At 40.2% G+C, this 25,318-nt stretch overlaps 1 long non-coding RNA gene across 1 annotated transcript; it reads right to left on the minus strand.

The window, feature by feature from the left end:
- Positions 1–16,800: 16,800 nt before the first annotated feature.
- Positions 16,801–24,085, minus strand: LOC108281714. The gene is made up of 5 exons (XR_001816084.1): positions 23,977–24,085; positions 23,703–23,830; positions 19,642–19,757; positions 18,200–18,301; positions 16,801–16,988 (listed from the first exon to the last, which is right to left on the minus strand). It is a non-coding gene; the product is annotated as an uncharacterized LOC108281714 (long non-coding RNA).
- Positions 24,086–25,318: the final 1,233 nt, after the last annotated feature.

Here is a 25,318-nt window from a genome sequence, read left to right on the forward strand (position 1 = left end):
ACCAGGGAATGGGACAATGGTTGTGACTGAGGGTTTCTTTGATGCAACACCTAGAGTAAGTTCACAAGCCGCAGGGCTCACTCACGGTTTAGAGTCCCTGCTTGTTCTCCCCTCCCTGCCCTGGAATCCCTTTTACAATTTCCACCATGGAGACACCCAAAGAAATGCAGAGCACAACTGGTTTCTGAATAATCTCACTGTATTAAGTGCCCAGTTTAGTGCCCATTGCATGCAGTGCCAATTCCTAGATCCACAAATGTATAGAATCGACAAAATTCTATAAAAAGGAAAAATAAAATTAGACCATGTTGAGCTCATCTGCTGTTTTTGGCAATCAGAATCCACTCCTTTTTCAGATAGAGGCAGCTAATATTTCTTTGAGGAACCATTCCCAAAGAGGAGAAGTTCAAAGAAAAATTAGCTTTTTTTTTTTTTTTTGAAAGAGCCTCCCTCTTGCTCAAATCTGTGGGCAGTGGAGACCACACTTATTTCTTCCCCATTCCTGTCTTTAAGACCATTCATAAGGCCAAGGCCCTTCTTCCCCATCTATTCCTCCTCTCTTCATGGTGATTATGTGAGGGCTGGGCATGGGCTGGTCTAACCATAGTCTGTCAGAAGTGGCTTCTGCTCCCATGGGATTGTACAGAGGGTATCCCTGTTAAGCAGATAAATGCAGATGAACTGTGTTCTACAAAACATGGGCATTATGGGGGTGCATTATGAAGGTACATTGCTTACTGCAGATGATGAAGAAAAGGTCCCTGAGAAGATGCCTGAAAGATGCATAGGAGATAGTTACCGATGTGGGCGAGAGTGGGAAGAGAAGTAAAATACACAGGAAGTCTGATTATATAAAGATAGATGGGTACTGTATGAACAGAGATGTGGGGAGGAGGGGCTGCAAGATGAAGGGCTGGTGAAGATGCCAGGAGCAGGTGACATGGAGATTGTGAAACCCACTGGAAAGACTTTTCATCTCTTACAGTGCAATTGGCATATGCAAAAATAGATCAGAATGACTCATTTTCAACCAGGAAGAAGGAAAGTGTCATTGATTCTAACTACCATTATTTGGAGGTCAAAATTATGAATATATATAGTCTGATATAGCCTCTGCTTCTCCTCTATAGTAATCATTTGCTCATTAACTCATAAGGAGGTTGTTCCAATTTGAAAAGAAGGCTCTCCGCTGTATTGATCTAGAAGTTTGATGGGTGTTAGTCCAGCAGCTGGGGGTCATGAAGAACCCACCTAATCACATGCCCTTTCATGTGTAACACACTGAATGGCATAGACCATGTATATATACATACAACTGTTTTATATATACATATATGTTTATGTATATATATGTTTATGTACATATTATGTTCATATATATTTATATATTATACATATATGTTCATATGTGTATATATATATACACACATATATACACACATGTGAACATATAGGTATAATTGATTAATATGAATATTGATGAAATTAATATATATATAATTGTTATATTACTTGAGCTCACAATTATTTTTCTATAAATGTATTCTACAGCAATATTTGGATAAAAGTACAAAAATAAAGCATGCCAAATGGAACACTATTGAGAGTAAGAAGAATGAGCTCAGCAAAAATGTACATCACTCGGGGTGAGTTATATTATTTATACTACAGCCACACAATGGGATGCATTGCAGTCTTTAAAATAATGTGGTAGGTTTAGGTAAACCAATAAGCAAAGATGCATAAGAAATATTAAGTGAAAAAAAGCAATTTACAGGTAAGTGTATTTGACTACATATAGACACTTGCAAGTGTTCACACACAACTATAAAAAGATAAATTCCAAACTGTAAATACTTCCGGCTGATGGGGTGGAAAAGTAAAACCATTAGAGACCTTTCTAATTTATAAATTAGTATATTATGATACTATTTTAATAAGCAAAAAATAGACGTTGTAACCATTTTTAATGTTTAAAAATTTAAAGAAATAACTTGCATCTGGAAAAGAAATGCATACTGAGGCATTTATACAGGCTTAGTTCAAAAACACTGTACTTTTTTTTTTTTTTTGAGATTGAGTCTCACTCTGTCACCCAGGCTGGAGTGCAATGGCGTGATCTCCACTCACTGCAGAATCCGCCCCCTGGGTTCAAGTGATTCTCATACCTCAGCCTCCCAAATATCTGGGATTACAGGCACGCACCACCACACCTGGCTACTTTTTGTATTTTAGTAGAGACAGGGTTTCTTTCTGTTGGCCAGGTTGGTCTCGAACCACTGACCTCAAGTGATCTACTTGTCTTGGCTTCCCAAAGTACTGGGATTACAGGTATGAGCCACCATGCCCAGCCCGAAAATACTGTAGTTTTGAAACAAATCTTATTAATCACACAAACCCTAGCACAATGTCCACAAGACATGGGGCATGTGGGTCAAAGTCCTGGGAAAGGAGAAAGTGTGCTAACCCGGTCCACGGGGCCAACCTGGAGATTGCACTGCAGGTGTCAGAGCCCCAGGTGCTCCCTGACTCTTCCCTGGAGGCCTCTGCATAAAGTAGGCAGAAGAATGCTGCCTCTGATGGTTTCCTGGGCTTTCAGCTGCTGAAGGAGCCCAAGCAATCTTCTGGAAACAGCTTTCCTCAGACAGAATGCAGAGGACACAGGTGCGCAAGGTGATGGCGCTGTAAACCTTGCGCTGCCTCTCTTCCTCCGCCATGCGCCAACTAACCACCCCCAGGTGACGTCTTTCACTTTTCTGAGACTTGTCTCTCTTCCCTGAAAAGTGGAAGCAATCATTCTTGCTCTGCTCACCATGCAGATTGTTGTCAGGATTGTTTGGATTAATGAATGTAAAAAAGATCTTGCAAGCCATGAAGGGCTGTCTGTGCCTAAGAAAAGAATGACTTTTCTCACATAGGGATGATTTTTATCTGATTTCAAAGGTAGAAGAAAATAGTCAAGCTTTCAAAGGCTATGGGTAAGATGATGGAGCTTTCTTTGCTTAATAAATAAAGGGCCTGGTACAGTGGCTCATGCCTGTAATCTCAGCACTCTGGGAGGCTGAGGTGGATGGATCTCTTGAGGTCAGGAGTTCCAGACCAGTCTGGCCAAAAGGGAAAAATTCTGTCTCTACTAAAAAATGCAAAAATTAGCTGGGCATGGTAGCAAGTACCTGCAATCCCAGCTACTTGGGGGACTGAGGCAGAAGAATCACTAGAACCCAAGAGATGGAGGCTGCAGTGAGTCAATGTCACATCACTGCACTCCAGGGTGGGCAAAAGAGCAACACTCCATTTCAAAAAAAGAAAAAAAAAGATGTTTGAGAGCCTGAGGCCCAAAATCCCTTAAGCCTTGGAGTTTGAGACCACGCTGGGAAATGTAGGGAGACTCTGCCTCTCCAAAAAATAAAATAAAAAATTAGCGAAGCATAGTGTCATGCACCTGTGGTCCTAGCTACTCAGGAGGCTGAGTGGGAGGATTACTGAGCCCAGGAGGTCAGGACTGCAGCAAGCTATTATTGCCCCACTACACTCCTGCCTGGACAATATAGGACACACCGTCTCTAAAAAACAAAAATAAACAGAATTTTTAAAGTCTGGCCATTTGGTTTTGCAAGACAATGTCATGAGCCTTCTGGCCCATGGGACTGTTAGCACTCTACTTCGAAATTAGCTCAATGATCTCTCACAAGACACAAACACAAGGAGACAATCACAGACACATCCATTTATCACTCAAGAAGATAAGAGAGGCTTTAATTCTTCCTTCTTCCATTTTCTAAATACATGTGAAATTCTGTCCAGACTTCGTTGACACTTCAAAGCCACGTTCACATCTGTGTCTGTTCCTGAACTGTGTGCCCTCTCACACTGAAATGGAGGGCAGTTTTGTTGGCTTACCTGTTTTATTTTCCCAACACAAGTCAGTCTCAGACTGAAAGCATAACCTGCAGATTTTACACTTTTAGTTTCTTAAGGGTGTTTCGGTGGATTGATTTAACTTTGGCAGAAATTTTATTTAAATGTATTTGTTTGAAGTAAATATTTAAATATTAACAACCACTGAGGATGAAAGAGAGTTATTTATATCTGGTTGATTTCCTGGAAAGAGCTTTGGTTTTTTTTCTCTCTCTCTAGGTTTATTAATCATTTCTCAGTATACATTGTCCTGTCCTGGAGAGGCCACATTGAAGTCAACCAAGCCCCAGGCCAGACCAACAACAGAACAACTTTGTATGTGGTGCTGGGGAGGGAATGAAAGTTAGTAAAGGAAGCATTCTGACATCCAAAAGGTCAAGGTCTGTTTACAGACACAAACACGCCATGTGTCAGGATAATATGACCAAATATTAAACAAGGTGTGAACTTTCCCACTCTTCCTCCTGTCCACACTTATTTCCAACCCTAGAAGCTAGGATATTCCCATCATATTACTCAAGATAGGACCCAAATGAAGCCAAAAAGAAAAGTAAATAAATCCCTTCTCAGCTTTGGGCTTTCACAACAGAATATTGAAAGAGTGACTGCTATTAAAGAGATTTGTATCATAAGAACCTACCTGGTGTTTTAGTGAATTGATTTAACTTTAACCTTGAAATTTGACCTAAACAATAGGCAGAGAAAATCTATGACCTGGCTAGGTACAGCGGCTCATGCCTGCAATCCCAGCACTTTGGGAGGCCAAGACCAGCTGATGGCCTGAACCCAGGAGTTCAAGAGCAGCCTGGGCAACATGGTGATATCTCTTGTCTACAAGAAATACAATAATTAGCTAGGCATGGTGGTGCACACCAGGAAACGGAGGTAGGAGGATTGCTTGAGCCTAGGAGGTCCAGGCTGCAGGTGCATGAACCAAGATCATGCCACTGGGCTCCAGCATGGATAACATAGTGAGAACCTGTCTCAAAAAATAAAAATAATATGTGTGTGTATGTGTGTGTGTGTGTGTAATCTCTCAGAATGGACTCTTGTTTTCCTGTAACGAACACCCCCATGTACTTAAGGGTAGAATGTGTCTGGCAGGAAAGCAAGGGAAGGTACATTGTTTCCACCCATTGGTCCTGGTCCTAAGTGGTGATAATGGGGTCATATGTCTTCCAGAAGGTTTTGGAGATCTGGAATAGAAGCAACCTGGGTCTCTTTTCTTATCTGGTTGCCACAGAGTTCCTTATGCCACCCTGGTTTAAGATAGTAGACTAAAGATGGCCCCATGTGAATTCAAGGCACAGGGGCCTGACGGGACCACACGCTCCAGTGTTTCCCAAGAGCATGGAGAAGTCTAACAGTCTTCTGAGCAACCAGCACTGGAGGACAAGGATGGGCCTCATGACTGGGTTCAGGGTGTACCATTATGGATATGTGGCAAATCTCATATTAGGGGACCAGCTGGGATGCAAACTTATCAGGGAAGGTTAAGGAGGGAAAGAGGTCAGGCAGGAAAAGCCATGTCTGTGGACACCAGCACGGAACAGAGAAGAGCAGAGCTGAGAACTTATTTGTGCACCTACTACAGTATTGTGCAAGCCTCCTGGAGCTTAGATTCAACTCCATGAAAAAGAGGAGGATGGAATTACCAATTAATTGAGTGTAATGCATATTTCTTGAAATCAGTCAGAATTGATGTTCTGATGCTTTGTGCCATCTGACTAAACAGGGCTAGAAATAAGTGTTAAGTTGATTAGGTAGATGAGAGTGTGTGCCTAATACACACAGAAATAATAAGAGATAGAAATGGAGATAGATATGGGGGGAATAAAAGAAAGAGAGACAGAGACAGAAAGAGACAGAGAGAGAGAGAGAGAGAGAGAGAGAGAGAGAGCGCGCATGTGCATGATCTCTCCTGGCACACAAGCATGACTGATGAGTACGTGGCTTGTACAGAGTAGGCACTACTCAGTAAATGATTGTTGAACAAATTAAGCTAAAAATGGAATCTGAATAAGGAGGTGAAGATGGAAATAGATGGTGCAGAGTGAGATATGGGGGAAAGTTGTTCGCTCTTTTTTTTAAGAAATTTCTGTAACTGTTTTTTCCTGCAGTAGGACCCAATTTAAAATAAGATTGGAATGTGTTCCCTGGTGTCCTCAACACTTCGCTCCCTCACTTGCAATGGAAAGACTGGGTGTCCTGGTCAGACACACTATGAGGGAACAGTTCACAGGGTGTCCAGCTCCTCCCTGTATGCCTGGGTCTTGTTCAGCTTTAGCACTGAAAGCCTCTGTCTTAGGAAATCTGCGGTCCAGGAACATCGGGATGGTTGGTCATTCTGATTCAAATTCCGAGTATCCAGTCATGGAGGGATAATGTTCACAGCTCACAGCTCTCCACTTTGAGGATCTGAAAACCAAGAAAATGGAATTTGAGGTACTTGGCCGGTTGTATCTGCACAGTAATAGCCAGTGTTCGAACAAGAGTGTTATTGAAAAATAAATGAGCTCATTATGGTTGGGGTCATTGAGAAAGATGTGGTCTCACCAGTCTTCAAATCAAGAGACACACTGGGGAGCCAAATGTCACCATCCCTTTATTGCATCCCTACCTGAATGCAAAGCCCCACTCAACCTGGGCCACATCACAATGAGATTTTAAAAGGGACCCTTCTCCAGAGAGAGGAGACCATTCATGTCGCCATATTAATTTATCACAATGGAAATCTGGTGCATAATTTAACATTTATCTCATTAATTTTATAGGTACTCTACAGCTCTAACAACAGAAATGTTTGAGGGAAAAGAGAGCTTTCTTCACCTCCTAGTCATTCTGTGAGAAAAGGTGTTGGCAAACGTTCTATGTTGTATGTTTCTCCTCCCTGACCTCTGTTTTCAGGCTGCTGCAAAGTACAGTGTGCCCATTTTTCTGAATGATGAGGAGGCACAATTCACAGCATAGAGTCATGCAGAGGGGAGGGGAGTTAACTTGATGGGTGTTTGAGATGGGCTGATGAAATGCAGCATGGAAAATTAGCCCAGTAAAACAGCTATAAAATTTGAATCACAGTATCATAAAAATGCCAACAGACCAAGAACAATAAATATTGCAGGCAGCCAAGAACAAGGTAAGTTACCCTGTGCACAAACCTGGAAATACACATTACCTTTAATAATTTCCTTGTAACGTTGTTGATTAAGTCATCTCTGAAATAACAGTCAATGTACTGAAAAGATGATTCTATCGTAGAAAGTGGAGACAAGGTTTAACCCTCATGACTTTCTATTTCTTTTCATAAAAATATCTGCAAAGATGGAGAAACTTCAAGGATATTCTAGTTCACTGTTTTCCCAGGTAGAAATAAATTCTTGTTATCTGTTGCAGTTATTTTCTTTTTTCTTTTTAAATTTTTTAGTTGACAAAAAAGTATATACTGAAGATATACAACCTTGCATTTTGAAATATACATACCATACTTTGTATAACTAAATAAAGCTAATTGCTGTATGGATTACCTCATTCTTATTTTTTTGTGGTGAAAACACTTAAAATCTAATTTCTTAGCAATTTTCAAGAATACCATACCTCATTGTGAACTACAGTCACTGTATTATACAATAGTTCTCCTGACCTTTTTCCTTTTATCTAAAAAAATTTTGTATTCTTTGACCAATTTTTCCCCAACCCATCCCCCATCCTGCAGTAATTATGTTTTACAGATCACCTTGGATATGGAATTATCAAATACTGAACATTTTCTAGGAGAAATAGAGATAAATTTGTGCAAGCCTCTTGTCACAACATTTTCATCCATCAATGAATACATAACCTTGTCTTATGCGTGTTTCTGTTTAAAGACACCTTATTTAATATATAGCACCAACTCATTAACACTGAACTCAGTCAGCACCGCTGTCTGTCACTCACGCCTGAATGAAGCGTCTTTGCGTTTTCTGTCAGGTACCTCACGCTGCCTTCTTGTGGTAGACAAGACTTCAGCACTATGCTTGCAGGCCATGTTATAAACAGCCAAACCATCCATTAGAGAAACACAAAAATAGGCCGGGCGCAGTGGCTCACGCCTATAATCCCAGCACTTTGGGAAGCCGAGGCAGGCGGATCACAAGGTCAAGAGATCAAGACCATCCTGGCCAACATAGTGAAACCCCGTCTCTAAAAAAAAAAAAAGAAAGAAAGAAAGAATAAAGAAACACAAGAATGCAAACAGTTTGGCACTAAATAGCCTACAAGAAGGACATTTATGCTATGAGAGCTGAAACAAGAAAACTCAGTGTCACCTTGTTTCATCTCGGGTGGAAATTTAATTTTTTTTTTTTCTGTTTCATGTATGCTCAAAAATGAGCACAAAAACCCCAGGAACATTGATTTTGGAATTATAAGTACATTGTAGCAAGCACATTTGCAAACGCAATATCTGTAAATAACAAGGACAGAGAGTGACTTTGTTTGCAACTTCCAATAATTTAAATAATAATTAAACTAATGTATTTTTCTGTACCAGTCTGAGTCTCTGGTTGCAATAAATAGGAAGGATAGAAATTCACATTTCTTAGAAAGCAGCATAATGGAAGGATACAGGAAAACTCACAAAGTCAATGCAAAATGTAGAGAGAAGCTATGAAAGGAGAATCTCCTAGGATTAGGTTGCAGTCATTTCTGCATTCCTACATATTTACAACATTGTTATGTGCTAGGCACTGTTCGTGTCTGGGATACAAAAGTGAACAACCAAGGTCTCTGTCCATATGGAATTTACAGTTTATTAGAGAAGACAATAAGATGTTAACATATGTTAGAAGTGATATGTGCTATAAAAACTAAAAGCCAAGTCACTGGGCATCTGGTCTGCCAGGGACGGGAGTAGGCAGGTGGCAATTTTCTGTCCTATTTCTGCTTCTTTAGCAAGTCATGTGAACTCAGCTAATTTTCTTAACCTCACTGCATCTTTTATTGTTTCATCTGTGGCATGGGTGTAATAATGACACCTAGCTTACAGGGTTGTTCGTAGGATTTTTAGGATTATTGCAGGGGAAGTCCTTGGCACAGTGCCCAGCACACAGTAGGTATGTTTTCCGTTTCATGCTTATGATAATATTCTATTACAATAATGATACAAATGCTGCATAGGCCCTCTGAATCACCACCAGTGCTGAGCCTATCAAAGATTTTGACTTTACTAACATATTTGTCAATGGAGAGATTGTCCCTGTTCTAAAGAATGTGCTTTCCATAATTGTAAAATAAAGAAAAGGCAGTAGCAGAAAACCCAGCCTTGAAAAATATGTGGTGTAGCGAATGAATTTTTTCTAACACTTTACATATTTTTTTTCTTTCTCACCTTAGGAGAACAAAATAGCTGTGTTCTATGCAGTGTTTATAACTTTCTTGCTATAGAGAATGCCTTATTACTAAACCTGATAAAGAACAGAGCTTTTTCTTGCGGTTTTCAACATCACCCAGATAGAAACAAGGCTGCAGATATTTATGCCTCTCAGTTGTCTCTCTGAAAGTTTAAAATCATCCCCTAATTAAACTGGAAGACATTATGTATGATTTTTTTAAAAGGCTGTGGCTGCTGAGACTGACTAGCTACCACGTCAGTTACCTGGTGAACAGCTATTTACCAAACCTCTTTCCTCTTCTTCCTGAGCTCATAGTTCTACTCTATGTATAGCCTCCCTTGCAGGGGACAAGGACCTAGATGAGAAAGATGAGTAGAAGCCATATCACCACCTCCCAGCCTGACCTATAAAACCTCTCCTGGATGGTCCTCCGCACTCTGTTGCTGCAACACAGAAGATGCTTGTTAAAGATGGAGAAGTCACAAGATGGAAAGAGCCTAGGTTCTTGAATCAGTGCTTGGTGGATCCGCTCACCCATCAACAAAAACGACCAGACTGGACTTTTATCTTGAGGTTCATTTACTATGGCATGGAGCTTTACCCTAAGTGAGAGAATGGAAACCACTAAGAATTGACTTTAGGGACAGAACTTTATTTCTTCAGGTAGCATAAACGTCTCAGATCTTTGCTTATTGATTTCAAAGAAACAAGGACACGGCTGCTCCCATATTCCCAAAAACATTGCAGGAGTTAAAAACATTTCTGGGATTGTACCTAGTCACACTGATAGTAGAGAAAATGTCTGTGCAGGTGATTCGGTTGTGCTGTGTTCTGGGATGGTCCCTTCCATTTCTGTTGAATTTATGGTCTCTGTTGGGCACATATAATACCCGAGGAAAACTGGCCTTGCATCTGTAATTATACCACTGTTTTCAGGAAACATCTGGGAAATGTGTTGGCTTTATAATTTCCAGCTAGGATGAGTTCTTCCCTTCCATTCTCTGTAAAATTTCCCTGAGTCCATGAATTGACTTGTTTATCCCTGACCAGTCAAACTGTGAATTTGGGGAAAGAAGTTGCAAAACCAATTCAAAAAGCACATAGGGCAGTCAGGGTGCTGCTGTTAGGAGAGAAAACCCTGCATGTGCTTCAGGACTGGGAGAGATGAACCAGCCTCACCTGCAGTTGTGAAACAGGGTCACATCTCCTGCTCCCAGTTCTCCAGATTTCCAGAGACAGACACTCCACAAGCCAGACTCCTTTGCCATGACACTGCTCAAGATGTGCTTCATGTATTTCAATTTCTGGTTTGCACTGAGGAGAGAAAAGCAATCTATCATCTCTTAGGGGAAGAAAGCCATTTGGAAGAATCTATTTTGTACATTCATAATAGTATTGCTGGTTCTTGATGAATATCAACAGCAGGAAAAGAAGGAAACAGGGAGACAGAAAGGAAGGGAGGCAGAAAGGAGAGAGGAAAGAAGGGAGGGAGGGAGAGAAGAAAGGAAGGAAGGAACAAGGGAGAGAATAGAGGAGGGAGAGAGAATCCTATGAAAGAATCTTCAGTTTCCCATAACCTCAGACACCCTAAATAGGCAAATTTGTTTACTGTTTTTATATATGAAAAAACAAGCCATGGAAGTAACTTTTCACGTAGAAGTGAATTTAAGGCACCTGAGACTTTAATGTGTGGGCAGAAGATAAAAATTATGTTGAAATTTTTTCATGTATCTGTGCCTAAAATAATATTCTGAGATGTTATCATCTTTTAATTCAGGTTCTCTTTGTAGTGTCCCCTTTTCTACCCACTCCCTGCCCAACAGAGTCAGATCCCTGTCCATTGCCTCAGGGAAGGTACGAGGAAGAGTGGAAAACAGAAATACCTTATTATTTTTTGGTGCTTAATTTATAAAGGGCTGGTTCTGAGGAGACAATGATAGCTAGCATGCCCACAGTTAGAATGTGCTGGGTGCTAGTCAAAGTTCTTTGTTCTTTAACTCTTACAGCAGTCCCATATCATCCCAGTGCTACAGAACGGGAAAATGAGGCACAGAGCAGTTAACAAAGTTGCACAGGTATGTACAGATAGTAAGGGGCAGAGGCAGGTTTTGAACAAAAGGAGCCTGGTTCCAAAGTCCGGCCTCTGTGCCACCCCACTGCAGGGTTTTACGACACTACGATGCCTCACTACACTAACAGGCTTTTCTCTGAGTAGGATTTTTGGGGAGACAAATGGAATATGGTTGTCAAGCTTTGGTAAGATCTTTTGCTTACCAACAGGAAGAGAGAAGGACTTGCACACTCAAAAACAGTGCCGTCCTCCAAGTGCCTGGGGGAGGCATGGACATAGGAACAAAGAAGACTTTCAATCTCATCTTGGCAGGGCCTCTGAAGGAAGAGACGGAGAAGGAAGGGCTCTGTGTGCAGCTTCCAGAGGTCCCCAGTCCTGGAAAGCAGCAGATTTTCCGTTAAACTAATGAAGCTTGAGCTGCAGAGCCCTTCATTGGCTTAGATCTTCCAGTCCTCAGGAAGAAGGGCTGGCCACGTGTTCATTCTGTGACATGCAAAAGACGCTTTCATTACAACCCACCAAGACCTTTGTTCTATTAGGTTGGTGCAAAAGTCCTTGTGGCTTTTATTATTACGTTCGGTGGCAAAAATCTTAATGACTTTTGCACCAACCTAATAATTTATCCTCTGTCATGCATCCCCGAGTTGCATAATGGTCCAGTGGCTGCAGGCATGTTTGCCATATGGCTAAACGTTCTTTGAGTTGGGTGCACAGTTGTCTGGATTTAGTGGGATGCATTTACATGGCCGAATTCAATTCTCAGTATAGTTACGGCTCGCTGTCTTGCTGTAGGGAGAACTTTCAGGAGTAATTCTTCCCCACTGTGTCAACCCACTCAAGGTGATGGGTCAAGGTTTGTTTCCTGATATGAGCTTGTTCTAGAAGTGAGCATGATGTGAATAGTGCAAGAGAAACAAGTTTTGAAATGAATGGAGGGAGAAACTTGTCTATAATTGTCCCTCCAATCATCAGAGGTATAAAACTATCAGTGAAGGATTTGGTTTTCATCAATGCTTAGTCACAACAAGATTTCTGGTGATTCAATGTTATGTGCTATGTGTTTGCATTTCCCCACAATTCATATGTTGAAGCCCTAAACTCCCTGTGGCTGTATTTGGAGATGATGCTTCTAAGGAATTCATTAGATTAAATGAGGTCAGATGGTGTAACTTGATCATATAGGATTGGTGAATTTATATTAAAAGGGTTGAATATCTTTTGGTAGTAACATATTTTGAGTTTGTCATCAAAAGCATCTTGAAGGCAATTCTTTAAAATTCCTTTTTAATTCTTCTGTGCTTGTTTATATGTTTTATTAAAAAAATCAAATATTCCCAGTTTTGTCAGTGTATATCTCAACTTCCTGGCAAGGTCACCTGATTGACAGAAAAGGACCTTCTTATCAGCACAGAGCCTCATTCCTTTGTGTAGTTCACAGGTCTCTGAAAAGCCTCGTGTATGGGAATTAATTGCTATTCAGAGCTAACTCCTAGTGCCAGGAGATTTTTGTCTTTCTGAAGGTTTGCCTGTCAGTGTGACTGGATTATCAGACTATTAAATAGTGGTCCTTTCAGCACGCCAACCCTCTAAAGAGATTGTGCTAGCAACTCAAGAGATAAGCAAAGTGACTTTCTGTAAGTGTAAGCAGACTCCAGCCTTATTCTTGGAAATAACTAACAATCTAATGTGCTACTTAATCAACCTACAAACAGCTAATGGGTGACCCCTGCATGCTGGACACTCCCAGAATATTAGCACCATGCTGGATGACATCCATCAGACGAGGATTTTAAAAGTTAACCTGTTGGGTTTGTTTTAAGGTGATGTGCTTTCTAATTTTGGAGTTGGAGAATTTGGAAAAGAGAGGGATTAAGGAGATAGGCCAGAGACTAAGCCTATTTCCTGCTTTGTCATGGAGAAGAGAATTAATAAAACATGAATTGTGAACACTCAGAATAGAAACAATGTAATATGTAAACATGATGAGATTCGAATTGATTGGGGTTTTCTTATTATCCTTTTTTACATTTTGGCCAATTATTAAATATTACTTGCATAGTTAAAATAAAATGAAGGTAAAATAGTACCTGTATTGCTTAGGAGGTTTCAGCTCTGGAAGGATAAATACCCAGCCAGCAGGAGCTCCTCCCAGAAGGATTATGAATTGCTTCTTCACAAGGATCGGGTGGTTTGTGGTTCTGTGCCTTTGTCCAGGTTTCCATGATGTCACGTGACATTTAACCTCTTTCTATCTTTCTTCATTGTCATCCTCTCTGTGTTAGCTTTTCCTCCTCCTGGCTCTCATGGTGATAAGATGGCAGGTGCAGTGCCAGGCATTACATGAGTGTCCCAAGCAGGAAGGAAGAAGGTGACAAAGTGGATTTCATCTTCAAGGTTTCCCCAGCAGACACTCCCCCTTTGGCTGAAGAGGGGCCAAGAAAACCAGTACCTGATAAAGGGGATCACGAAGGCCATGATTTTCAGCTGTGGCCAGTCAGAATCTATGTACTGTGGGTGGGCATGTTGCACTGCAGTCATGTCAAGATTCTATCAGCAAGAAAATTCCCAGATGGGCGCGGACAAGTAAAAATGTCAGCCCCTACCTTCACCACCCTCCTCTCCACTCCTGTTGAGAGCCCTAAAGATTACCCGATTCTCAGCTGGGCTCTCTGAAGAGCCAGTAGCCATAAGGAACAGGAGAGAAAACTTCTGATTTTGAGTCTATCAACTTAGCTTCTGACACTACACAAAATGCTGCATCCTAGAGCCCCACTTTTTGGGGGGGTAGGCAACCATCAGAATCCAGCGTTTATATTATTCAGAATATCTGCTTGTTGTAAACAACAAACATATACAAGTGAAGGATCATATACAAGTAAAACAAAAGAAGTTTGTTTATGCCTCTAAGATTCACTTTAAGGGGCTTTTTTTTTTTTTCTGCATTTGAAATGGATTGTTTTACTTGTATATGGCCCTGTGAATTTTCCAGTGAAAAGAATCATGCTTCTGTGTAAGTGCTAAAATTGGAGAAATTGGAGATAGCCAGTTCTCTGCTTGGGGAAATCTTGTGGGGAAATAAGTTTCTTTCCCACATGTGTGGGAGAAGGAGAAATAAGGAACAGGGGAATGGAAAGAGCCACTTCAAATCAATTAATCCACCAAAGCCACCTTTTGCAGATGGCCCCAAGATTGATGTGCTCCATCCTACAGCCTTGGCTTGGTGCCTAGGTCTTGTATCTATGTGAGCTGAGCAGTCTCCTCTCAAAATGCCTGAACTCCCACTGCTAACAAGATCTTTACACTAAGAATTTCCCTTTCTAGTCTTCTGCTGTGAAAGCAAAAACAGCTCTTCTAGGGCAGAAGAAGGATAAATAACATTTTATCCAAGGAGACCTAACATTACATTGGTGGGATGACATTAAAGACGCTGTTTTGTGTCTGTGGGGTGGGGAAGGGGGAAGTGAGGCGGAATTTCGCTGGTCACCCAGGCTGGAGTGCAGTGGCGCAATCTTGGCTCATTGCAACCTCTGCCTCTCAGGTTCAAGTGATTCTCCTGCTTCAGCCTCCTGAGTAGGTGGGATTACAGGCATGTGCCACTATGCCTGGATAATTTTTGTATTTGAGTGGAGATGGGGTTTCACCATGTTGGTCAGGCTGGTCTTGAACTCCTGACCTCATGTGATCCACCCACCTCGGCCTCCGAAAGTGCTGAGATTACAGGCATGAGCCACCGCGCCCAGCCTAAAAATGCTTTTATTCCTTGTGAAAGAAACAGACAGAAAGAGCATCCTGCAGAAAGTGAAACAATCAGAGAGGTCACACCTTACACTGCCGTATGCTTCTAAAGACCGCACAAATATGAAAATTAGGCATGGTCAAAATAGCTCAATGAATTCAGAAGAGACAGTGTTTTCTTCCAAGGTCGCAGATCGCCAGTCATTTGTTGCACCACAAGACCCAGGACCTGACACATAGCTTACGTTATCAGCCCCTTTTTGAGAGATTACCAACACTCAGTCAAGGTGAGGTTTTCTTGCTGCAGCGATTATAAAAACTCAGCTTTACTTCATCAACATGTTTGTCTGATGGTATTTCTGGGGTAGCTGAGAGTTGACACTAGGAAGCCTAAGATTAGAGCCGTAATTACATATTTAAAGTCCCCTGGTGTCATAACCATATTCTGTCCTTTGAGGAGAGTATGTCAACCACTGGTATTTCAGCCATTGCTTTATGGCTTTGTATTGGTATTTTCCCATTTCACCCACTTAAACTCCTTCAGCAGTGGTGTCTGCGCTCAAGTTGCAGGTTTATCTGTAATTCCTATTGATGGTGGCTAGGACGTTGCTGTTAGAATTCCAGTTTCAGGAGGGAGAAGAAACACCAGTGAAGAAAGAAAGTGTTTAGAGGCCCTCAAGGCATTTATCCCCTCAGGAAGCCATAATGTAAAAGCTAAGACATAAATTTTAATTGAGCTGATATCATAAATGTTAAACCAGCCTGCAGCATGCTCTCCAATGGGTGTTTATTGTCCCACCTCCCCCCACAAAACTGAGGGCATTTCATCTGTGAAAATTCCTTGAAGAGAGTTTGTCTCTCAGTTGTTCTCAGCCTGAAGAGGGATTTCAAAGAGGTGTTGAAAACCTTGGGAAAAGGTTAAGTTTTTTAGCAGTAATTAGTGGTCAACAAATTCCACTAGGTAAGAAACAACCTTCTTACTGCTTCTGAAGAGTAGAAAGAGAAGACCAGAAAAGGCAACGCTTAATCTAAAAGATTACTAATAATGGAATTTGGGGTATCTCAAGAGACTGCCACTCAGATTCTAGCAGACCCAAGGCCCAAGCAGAAGGCTGTGGCTGCCTGGGTGGAGGGTGTCAATCACGAGACGCAGGTGCCAAGGTGGTTTTCCAGAAATAACACAAGGAGCTAGGGAGTGTGCCAGGGTCATTTATGGCCTCTGAATTCATGGCCAGAAAAATAGATAAAGAGGCAGCCGTGGCCACCTGTTGATAGGTTCCCCAGCAGGCAAGATGTCTCTGGGCTGTTTGTGGTCCACACTGGTTGACTCTCACTGAAAGTAGCAGGTTGCAAGGCCACACCTTCACTAAGTATCTTCTTTCACTTTACCCCCAAATGAGAGCATGGCTCCCTGTGGGTTGCCTGAAGATTTAAGCCACTTAATATACACTTACATAGTTGCCATAAAATACCATGGCATCTGTGTTGCTTATTGGGTATACTTACTCTCATTTTTACAAGGATATGAATTCACTTATTATTTTCTTTAGGTGAGGAAGTTCCTGCCTTATGAGATACAAGTGTGAATTCATCCCAACTCACACAATAATAGCAATCCACTGTGAACCTCCCCACTCCACTGGGCCCCAGGATGCAGCTCTGCAGCTGGTTCATACTGAAGTTACATCTGAAGTCAGAGACTTACACTTTTCAAGGATTTTGTTTTATTTTAAGCCATTTGTTTTTCCTTCTATCTCAAGTTTGCCTGCATAGAAAAATATATAGCATAAATTATAATTTTTGCTCCTAATGTGCATTGCTAAGTTGCTTGTCACTTTTAGCAACAGTTTCTGTCTAATGACCTTCCTCCTTTTAATTCAAGTATTAACAATCTGTAAGACAAAGTGCATATGGTAATGCTTCATAACCCCTTGTTCATTTATTATGTCTCTGTGCTCAGTAGCTGCTGTACATAGCATGAATAGAGCCTACTTTGTTACACTCTCCAAAATTCTTGTGCTAATGAAATAAGACAATATTTGCTCAACAGCAGAACAGTATCTGACTTATACTAAATGCTCCATAAAAATCAGCTAGTACCTCGATTAAAGATATTTAAGTCATTCATTTATTCACTCATTAACTCTGCACCAAACAACTATGCAAGAGGCACTGTGCAAGGCAGTTGAGAGAGAAGGCATGTTCATTTAGACTAAACTTAGTCTAGGTTTTGAGATCCCAGGAGCATGGACAGATGCCGGGGAGGAATGAGATAAGTTTACACATGTTGCTTGAGGTTCTCTTTAATTCATTTAATTTTGCAGTTATACAACAGTAGATTAGTTTGGGTTTTATCTGTATTTACTCTTGGAATTTAACCTACCAGGGGATGGCTTATTGCTGGGAGAACAGAAAACGACACAACAGTGTGCTGTAACTGGTGACAAAGCCTTAGTGGCAGAGACAGAATCAATAGCCGTCTGCTCCCAGTGTTAGCATTTTTCTCAATGTCAGTGAAACCAATGTTAGCTGAGATGTATCCTAAGTGTTTACTCCATCTCTGGTAACTAATCTAATTTAACCAAGTCCCTGGTGAGGAATTATCCTCATTAAGCAACTCTTTATGAAATGAATCTTAAATCAACACGGGAGACCCTCAGACTCCAGATTTTGTGCCCTTTATATGTAGGTTTTTTCCCAGATCTTTCTACTTTTCAATATTTTAGGTGATACAATTATCATTTCTAAAAACTGAACTTAACGGTGCTAAGCCTTAAGTTCAATATTATGTTCAGAGAAAGCTTTCCAAAAAGGGAAAAGCAATGAAAATAAAACCTTCTCAGGTTTGGTACTTTTTAAATTAATCCTCAATTTCATTTTCTATTTTGGTTTCACAGGTAGAAAATACATATTTTAATCTTTTTGTGATTTACTTGTTTTAATATTGAAAGCCTCTCAGGGGTGTGTTACCCAGAATCTCTGCTCACGTTTGCCTGCCTTACCTTTCCCCTCTACAGACACAGGTGTTTGTATCATCTGCCATTCTCTGAGCTTTCGAAGGACCCTCCCTGGTGCAATGCTCCACGTTTAGCTGTGACATCACCAGGGGTTGATTGAAGGATCTCCTGGAAGTCCTGCCTCATCCCTCTTCCATACGACCAAAGTCAAAGCAAGCAGAAAGAGGCATATAGAAGAAGCCCCTCCACTGGAAAACAAAGACCCCACTGGGAATTCATTTTTTCTCATTCAGGGTCTTTTACTACCCTCATAGAGAAAGTAAAAACTTTCTCTTCTCAGAAATATCCATGAGGATTGATACTGGCTATTGACTGAAGTTTAAATCTGACATTCACTTCTATTATTCCATGAATGTCACATGTTCCACAGATCTCGACTCCCTGACTGTGTCTAGCACAGCCTAGGACTGCAGTTGCAGCAAGGGGCTGAGGACTGGGCAGTAGAGCATTCTTGAAGCAAACTCCATAAACTAATGCTTTCTGAACTGTGTTTAAGGACGTTTCCCTGCGTATCCTTATTCATTTATCTAAATCCCCCTTTTGCTAAATTCAAACTTTAGCAGTAGAAACTTGAAAGACAATGCATTTTCACAGATTCACTACTCAATGGAAAAATTAGCCCTTCCTACTATTTTTCCAGATTTGTAGGAGGTAGAACAAAGGGTCTAATTGTGAGGATGTTCTAGTTTTGATTTCAATCACCTGGTAGCACCCAGACTATTATTTATGTGATCATGAAAAAAGAAAAAAAACTAATTGTATGGGTCAACTCTGATTTTAAAAACCATTTTTCTAATATTTAGCCTTGTCAGTACACATAAAGGAAATATTTTTGCATTTATAATATCTTAGGGGCTAAAGTACACTGATTAAATGTACTATTTTGAGATAATCATAAGTAATACAGCCTTTACATTTTGGACTATCAAAACTGCCATTCACTTTTAGTTACATCTCATTACCAATCTTTCTTAACGGCCATTTTAAGGTTTTAAACTCATCAGAGCAACATCCAGTTCTGAAGAGGGCCATACACCCACTTCCCAGGTGTATGTCAACAATGAATTCATTCCCTGATTACCTTAAAAAAAGGTATGTTTCATGCTAAGGGCCAGGTGTTTTGTTGTTTTGTTAGGTTTATTCATATTTGTTTTATAACTTCACATATGTTAGCATCATCACTTTATAGAAAAGAAAACTGAAGATTAGAGAGTTTAAGTAATTTGCCCAGAAAACACTTTATCATTGAGTTTGAATTTGGATTTGTGGCTTCCTGTGTAACGAAACATTACAATTTCAGCATCAGCTTTTCTCACTGGAAAGGGCATTGAAATGGTGTTTTAGTGGGTCATCCTATTGAACACTTCCTTCCCCTTAATTCCTTCTGCTTCCTTCCTTCTTTTCTTTCTTTTGGACTTTACTAGGGTTTTCAAAAATCTCTTCTTCTAGCAATACAAAGGTTTGAGTAAGCAAAGGATTTCCATCAAAGTGATCATTTGTCTACATGAAGGAAAATATCTCTACTTACTGAAAGATTTTTTTTTTGAATTCCAAGTCTGCTCTCTAGTTGGTGACACACATCTGAATCTCAGAGGAAAGTCGGCCTCGGGAAGGATGTGGCAGTCGTCAGCCTAGGGAGAGTAGCTGAAACGAACAAACAAAAAAAGTCATAAAAGTGGGTGAGATATCAAAGGAGAGTGTGTGGATTGAGAAGACCAGTTGGCTGAGACAACAAACAGCCAGCCAACTAATCAATCAACAAACGAGCCAACGCTCAGGAAACAGGCTCATGCAGAAGGCAGGCAGAGGCCAAGGAACCATACAGGAATAAGAGGATGGTAGCTGAAGTCAGAGAGAGGCCTGGTGGCTGAGAAAACCGTAAGCAATAAAGAAGAGTTGGGTATAAATCTAGTATCTTAAATCTGAATTATCAAGGTCAACCTTTAACCAAAATCAATATCTAAACACTGCCAAAGAATAACAGAAACCCATTGGACAGAATGCCCTTTGGATCTCGAGATCCTGGTTTCTAAAACTAACTCAGCTGGAAGAATCCAGGACTCATTGGAGACTGGCTGGTTCTAAGCCTTGAGGCAAAAATAAATTCAGAAGGTGGCAGAAATTTGCTGATATTGCTGGAAACCAAGAATACATTTTAAATATCAATAGGAATGCTAAAGGGGCAGATAAATTTAATAAAAGACTTTTATGAGCCCAATTGTTCAAATCTTAAGCTTTAAAAACAAAACTCACAGCAATGAATTATTGAAATAAGTTGGGTTAATGAAAGATGGTGAGTGAATTATATACAAAGGAAAAAAAGGATTCAAAAGAGAGACTTTAATAAGTTACTTTTATTGAAATAAGTGTGGGGTATTTGTGTGTGTGTCTCCCTGAGACTGTGTGTGCAAATTTTACTTATTCTGTTAATCACATGGTGGTGTGTAAGTGTGACAAAATTAATGGTGTCAATTGTATGATGTTTAGAATATGTTGAAATGGAACTATAGTAATACATTTTATAATAACTGACATTTTATGTGTTCTGTCTGTTATTTAGGATTTATTAAGTAATAAGACAAGAAGAGCCATTTTAAAATGTCATTTAATTTCTCTAAGAAAATTTAATGAATGTGGAACTGAATTTGGTACTGAATGTTCAAAGACCTAAAAGTTTTTTCTAAGTCTTTATGTATATTTTTTAAAAAACCACCTAAATTTGGTTGTGAGCGTTCCTCCTTTTCTACTCCTGAATGCACGGAATGACTATTTTTTATGACTGTATGTGCGTGCAATGAAATTAGAATTAGTTGTATCAACTGTATGATTTTTTTGTCCCAAAGAGCCTGGATTAATAGAAGTCCAGTTGCAATCAGGCAATTATCAACAGTGCCCAAACAAGACTGAAAATATGTATTTGACTTGTCAGTAAACGTGAACTAGGGTGGCCTCAGCAGAGCTAATTCAATTAATTGAGCATTGAGGCAGGAATACTGGAAGGTGTGTGTCCTTGATGGCATTAGACCCTAAAACGAAAGAGCCAGACGGAAACACAAAAACTGTGCAGAATGCCAACGTGCTTTTCTCAGTCTCTGGGAGATCAGTGCCCTGCCAGGAAGAAAAGAATATGGAAAATGTGCAGAAGAAAATCGGTAGCTAATACATCAGTCTCACGAAGGGCTGAACCAACTGAGCAGGTCTGACTCCAGTCAGAACTGGTGAACATAGGACTGATATCCAGGACGTTGTCCTGTAAGGTCATTGCGCTTTGAAACAGGGACAAATAAAACCTTTAAAAGGCCTAACAAGGCAGTCCAGGGGGTGAGAAAATCACCCAGTGTATCTGCTGCTCCCAGCTGAAAATCTGTCATCTCTAGCTCATTGAATCCCATTGAGGAGGTAACGTTTTTGAAGAATAAATTTCAATTGGCCTGGGATAGTAATGCCAATTTTCTGGAAATATTAAAATGATTTCCTTATTATCTCTTTAAGCTCAGGAAAGTTTAGAATCAACAAAACAGATGATAAATTATACCAAATCTATATATTTTATTATTATACCAAATCTATATATTTTATTTATTTGCTAAGGTAAGGAGTAATTGGGGAATTCTTTGTACTTAAAACATTTGTAATTGTTAAGACAATTTGTCATATTAGGTTACAGATTCATCTTTCTTTTCCAGTTAAAATGCAATTTAGAAATCAAGTTTTGACTTTTGTCTTTAAGTTGAAAAGCATAAGAAATTTATCTAAATACAGAATCAATAATAGAATGTAAAAACAACATTTATTTATTATATTTCTAGGTTTGTTTAAATACTTAAGATCATTTTGCTTATTAAATAGCATATGAATTGCTTAACAAGATAGTAGACATATTTAATTTACAAATACAGTTTAAGCTATTTAAAGAAATTTAGTTAAAGCTTTCAAAATTCTCTTAAAATTTTTTTCAAATAGATTTGCAAATAGAAATATTAAGACTTGTAAGCTGAACATAACCACTTATGGAAAATCTTAAGTTTGGTATTTTATTGACTTGAATATTTTGATTACTAATTTAAAAGGCAAGGAGTCACAGATAGTCTTCTGTATGCACTGAAGCCACCCTTGAAGGCGACAGCTATACGAACAAAGTGGAATGAGCTGTTACCGGGACACGGACCACTGTGGGAAGGCGGGTGGAAAGAGAGAGGAGAAGGAAACAGAAGCTCATTCATGGAAACCAATAGGAACAATAAACCAGAGCTACCAGGCGAAGCACAGAGGACTCTTTAAAATATAATACTAAGGGGAATATAGATCTAGGTCACAGTGCGATATTTGTGAATTTAAAACACATGTATAGACAAATCATAATTATACACTATGCAAAGATTCAGGGCATACGTCAAGCACATGGGTACCTCCACAAGGAAGGGGTGATGATAGAGGAGAGAGGGGTAAAAAACGAAAGGGCCTGGCAGGAACGATCGTGTTAGGGTCCAAACTAAGGAGTAGGATCAACCAAACCCGTGGCTACCTGTGTGTTACATTGTTTTAAAAGAAAAAAGAAAAGAAAACAAAGACAGAAAGAAGAGAGGAAGGGAAATGAACTAACAACCATACACTTGGGTTGATTCTATCCTGATCTGATTTGCAGAAGGTCCTTCAACTCAGCATTCCTGTTTCAGGTTCGAAAGTATTTTATATATATCCTCAGACTCACCTGGCTCAGTAAAATACCAAACTCCATGGTAGCTACTATTCTCAGAGCAACTTCTTTCTTTTGCCTGTCCCATTACTGGGATCTGACAAACACTACATATTGGTAATAATTATGAGAATAGTAAGTGGAGTCTGCATTTCCAAATGTGTGGATGAAGGTAAGTTTTCCTTCTTAATTTTTTAAATATTACCACTTCTCACCATTCCCCAAATTTGCACAAGTCATTCTGAAACAGAAATACCAACTATTCACACATTAACTGAAACAACTAATTTTTTGCCCCTTCCTCTCTTTTTTTGTTCCAACCATTAAGAAATGTGAGAAACTAGTTAATCTTATTGTAAATTTAAATAAAAGTGTGTAAATTTTGTTGTGGGTGTTTCTCCTTTTCTACTCTTGGCTGCTTTGAATGAATAGTATTCATTCTGGCAATGATATGGCTGTATGTGTGTGTGATGAAATTAAAATTAAGTGCATCAATTATATGATTTTTTTTTTTGGCCTAGAGTGTCTGGATTAATAGAAATCCAGTTTCAATCAGGCAGTTACCAACAGTGCCCAAACAGGACTGAAACTATTCATTTTATTTGTCAGTAAAAGTGGATTAGGGGTTCCTTCAGAAGCCTCTGACATTCCCACACTTTACCCCAGGACAAACTTCAAGGCAGGAAACTAGCCAACAAAATAAGGGTAAGAGTTTCCAATTTCCAAAGATGAAAATTGTCTCTCCATGACAGAGGTTTAGAAACACTTTCTCGTAAAGGACCAGTTAGTGTGTATTTTAGACTTTGTGGAAGAAGAGGCAAAACTGCAGATGTAAGTACAAAAGAGAAAACTCTTGCTTTCCCCACCCCATCTGCTATTTCCATGTTATTCACCGCTGCAAATGCTGGGCTGCAGTGCTGTGAGCCTGCCAGCTGGGATGGAGCTTCTGGGAGTAGAGGGGAATTCAGGGTGGAGCTTGGTGTCTGTAGCCCACAGTACTTGCCCACTCAATCCCTGACAGCTGGACACGACAAAAACAGGCAGCTGCTTGGAGCTGGCTCACAGGCCAAGTCCACTGAGCCTTATGCCAAGGAGTCATATCTACCCATAAAATGAACCATCCATGGGTGAAGACCCTTAATTGAGACAAGGGAGTATAATAATTACTGGATGAGAAAGCAGGTATTTAGTCTGGGTGATGGCAGGTACAATGGATTCACCAAACCCCTTTCATTTTCCTGCTAGCCACACAGCTGGACTATATTGCCCAGCATCCCTTGCAGTTAGGTTGGAGTCATGTGACTGGGTTCTGGCCAATGAAAATGATGTGAGTCTGGCAGTAGAACTTTCTACAAGATTCCAGATTTCAGGGTGACCATAGCAGCTGTGTGTTATGAGGCCATAATACAGAAAGACCAGGATCTTCAAATGACTACATACAGCAGAGGTTTTCCCACCACCCCCCACACTTGGGATTGTAATGCAAAGAAGAAATAAACCTTTATTGATGAAAACCACTGTCATTTGGGGGTTGGTACATCAGTCAGTAGACTGTGACTAATAGAGGCAGAAAGAAATATAGGGGAGAGAGAAAGGTGCCCATGTGAGTTATACAGCAAAAGGGGCTCACTGTCCAGTGTGGTGAAAGCCAGAAATATGACTCTGGGTTTCTGAGAAGAAAGCTTTATACTGCAAGTTGACTCACAAGGAGGCAGGAGTGAAGCTCAAACCTGTGCTAGTTTTTATTAGAAAAGGTTCACAGGGTGGATTCTGAGATTAGTAGGTAATTGGTGGAAGGAAAGGGGAGGTCTGGAAAGTCCTTGGGCATGCACAATTATCTTTTTATGCTAACTCGTGCAAATGCAGGGGAAGTTAGTATGAACCATGCAGTGAAAATTCAGGCTGTGATGTCAGTAAGCTCGTCCTGTGCAAACTCCAGTCATCCATATTGGTTCCATCTGATTTCCGTCAGTTCTTTCATCTCAAAAGTGGGATTTCGGTGCTTCAGCAAGTTGTTTCTTTCCTTATCTGCCATCCTACAACCTCAATAATTTCTGTTAGCTACTAGTTTATTTAGCTTTTGGGGGCACAGTTTCATGTGTGCCCCACACAATCCTAATAGTTTCATAATGAGGAATCGCTCCTATTTTCAGAGAGAAATAAGCTGCGTTTTCTCCATTTCATGCGACTCCTGGTAGATTATCATCCTATGGTATCTTTGAGATGAGGCACTCATGCTGTGCTCTGAAAGGAATGATAAAATTACCTGAGAGTCTTCAAAATAGGTGAGGGATAAAGGACAATGTTAGAGGTGCATCCACAAAACAGTGAGTATACAGAATAAGAAGAAAACATAAACTGAGAATAGAGGGAATCTGCAACAGTGGAAGATGCAGATTTTAGGTAAATGTGCCCTCCATGAACACCATGGGATAGTCAACCTTAGGTTGTCTATCCTAGAGGAGTCATCGGGGAAATATCCTAGCAAAACTGCGATGTTTAATATGAA

Source organism: Cebus imitator, unplaced genomic scaffold (genome assembly GCF_001604975.1).
Source record: "Cebus imitator isolate Cc_AM_T3 unplaced genomic scaffold, Cebus_imitator-1.0 Scaffold230, whole genome shotgun sequence".
In the NCBI taxonomy this organism is placed as follows: domain Eukaryota; kingdom Metazoa; phylum Chordata; class Mammalia; order Primates; family Cebidae; genus Cebus; species Cebus imitator.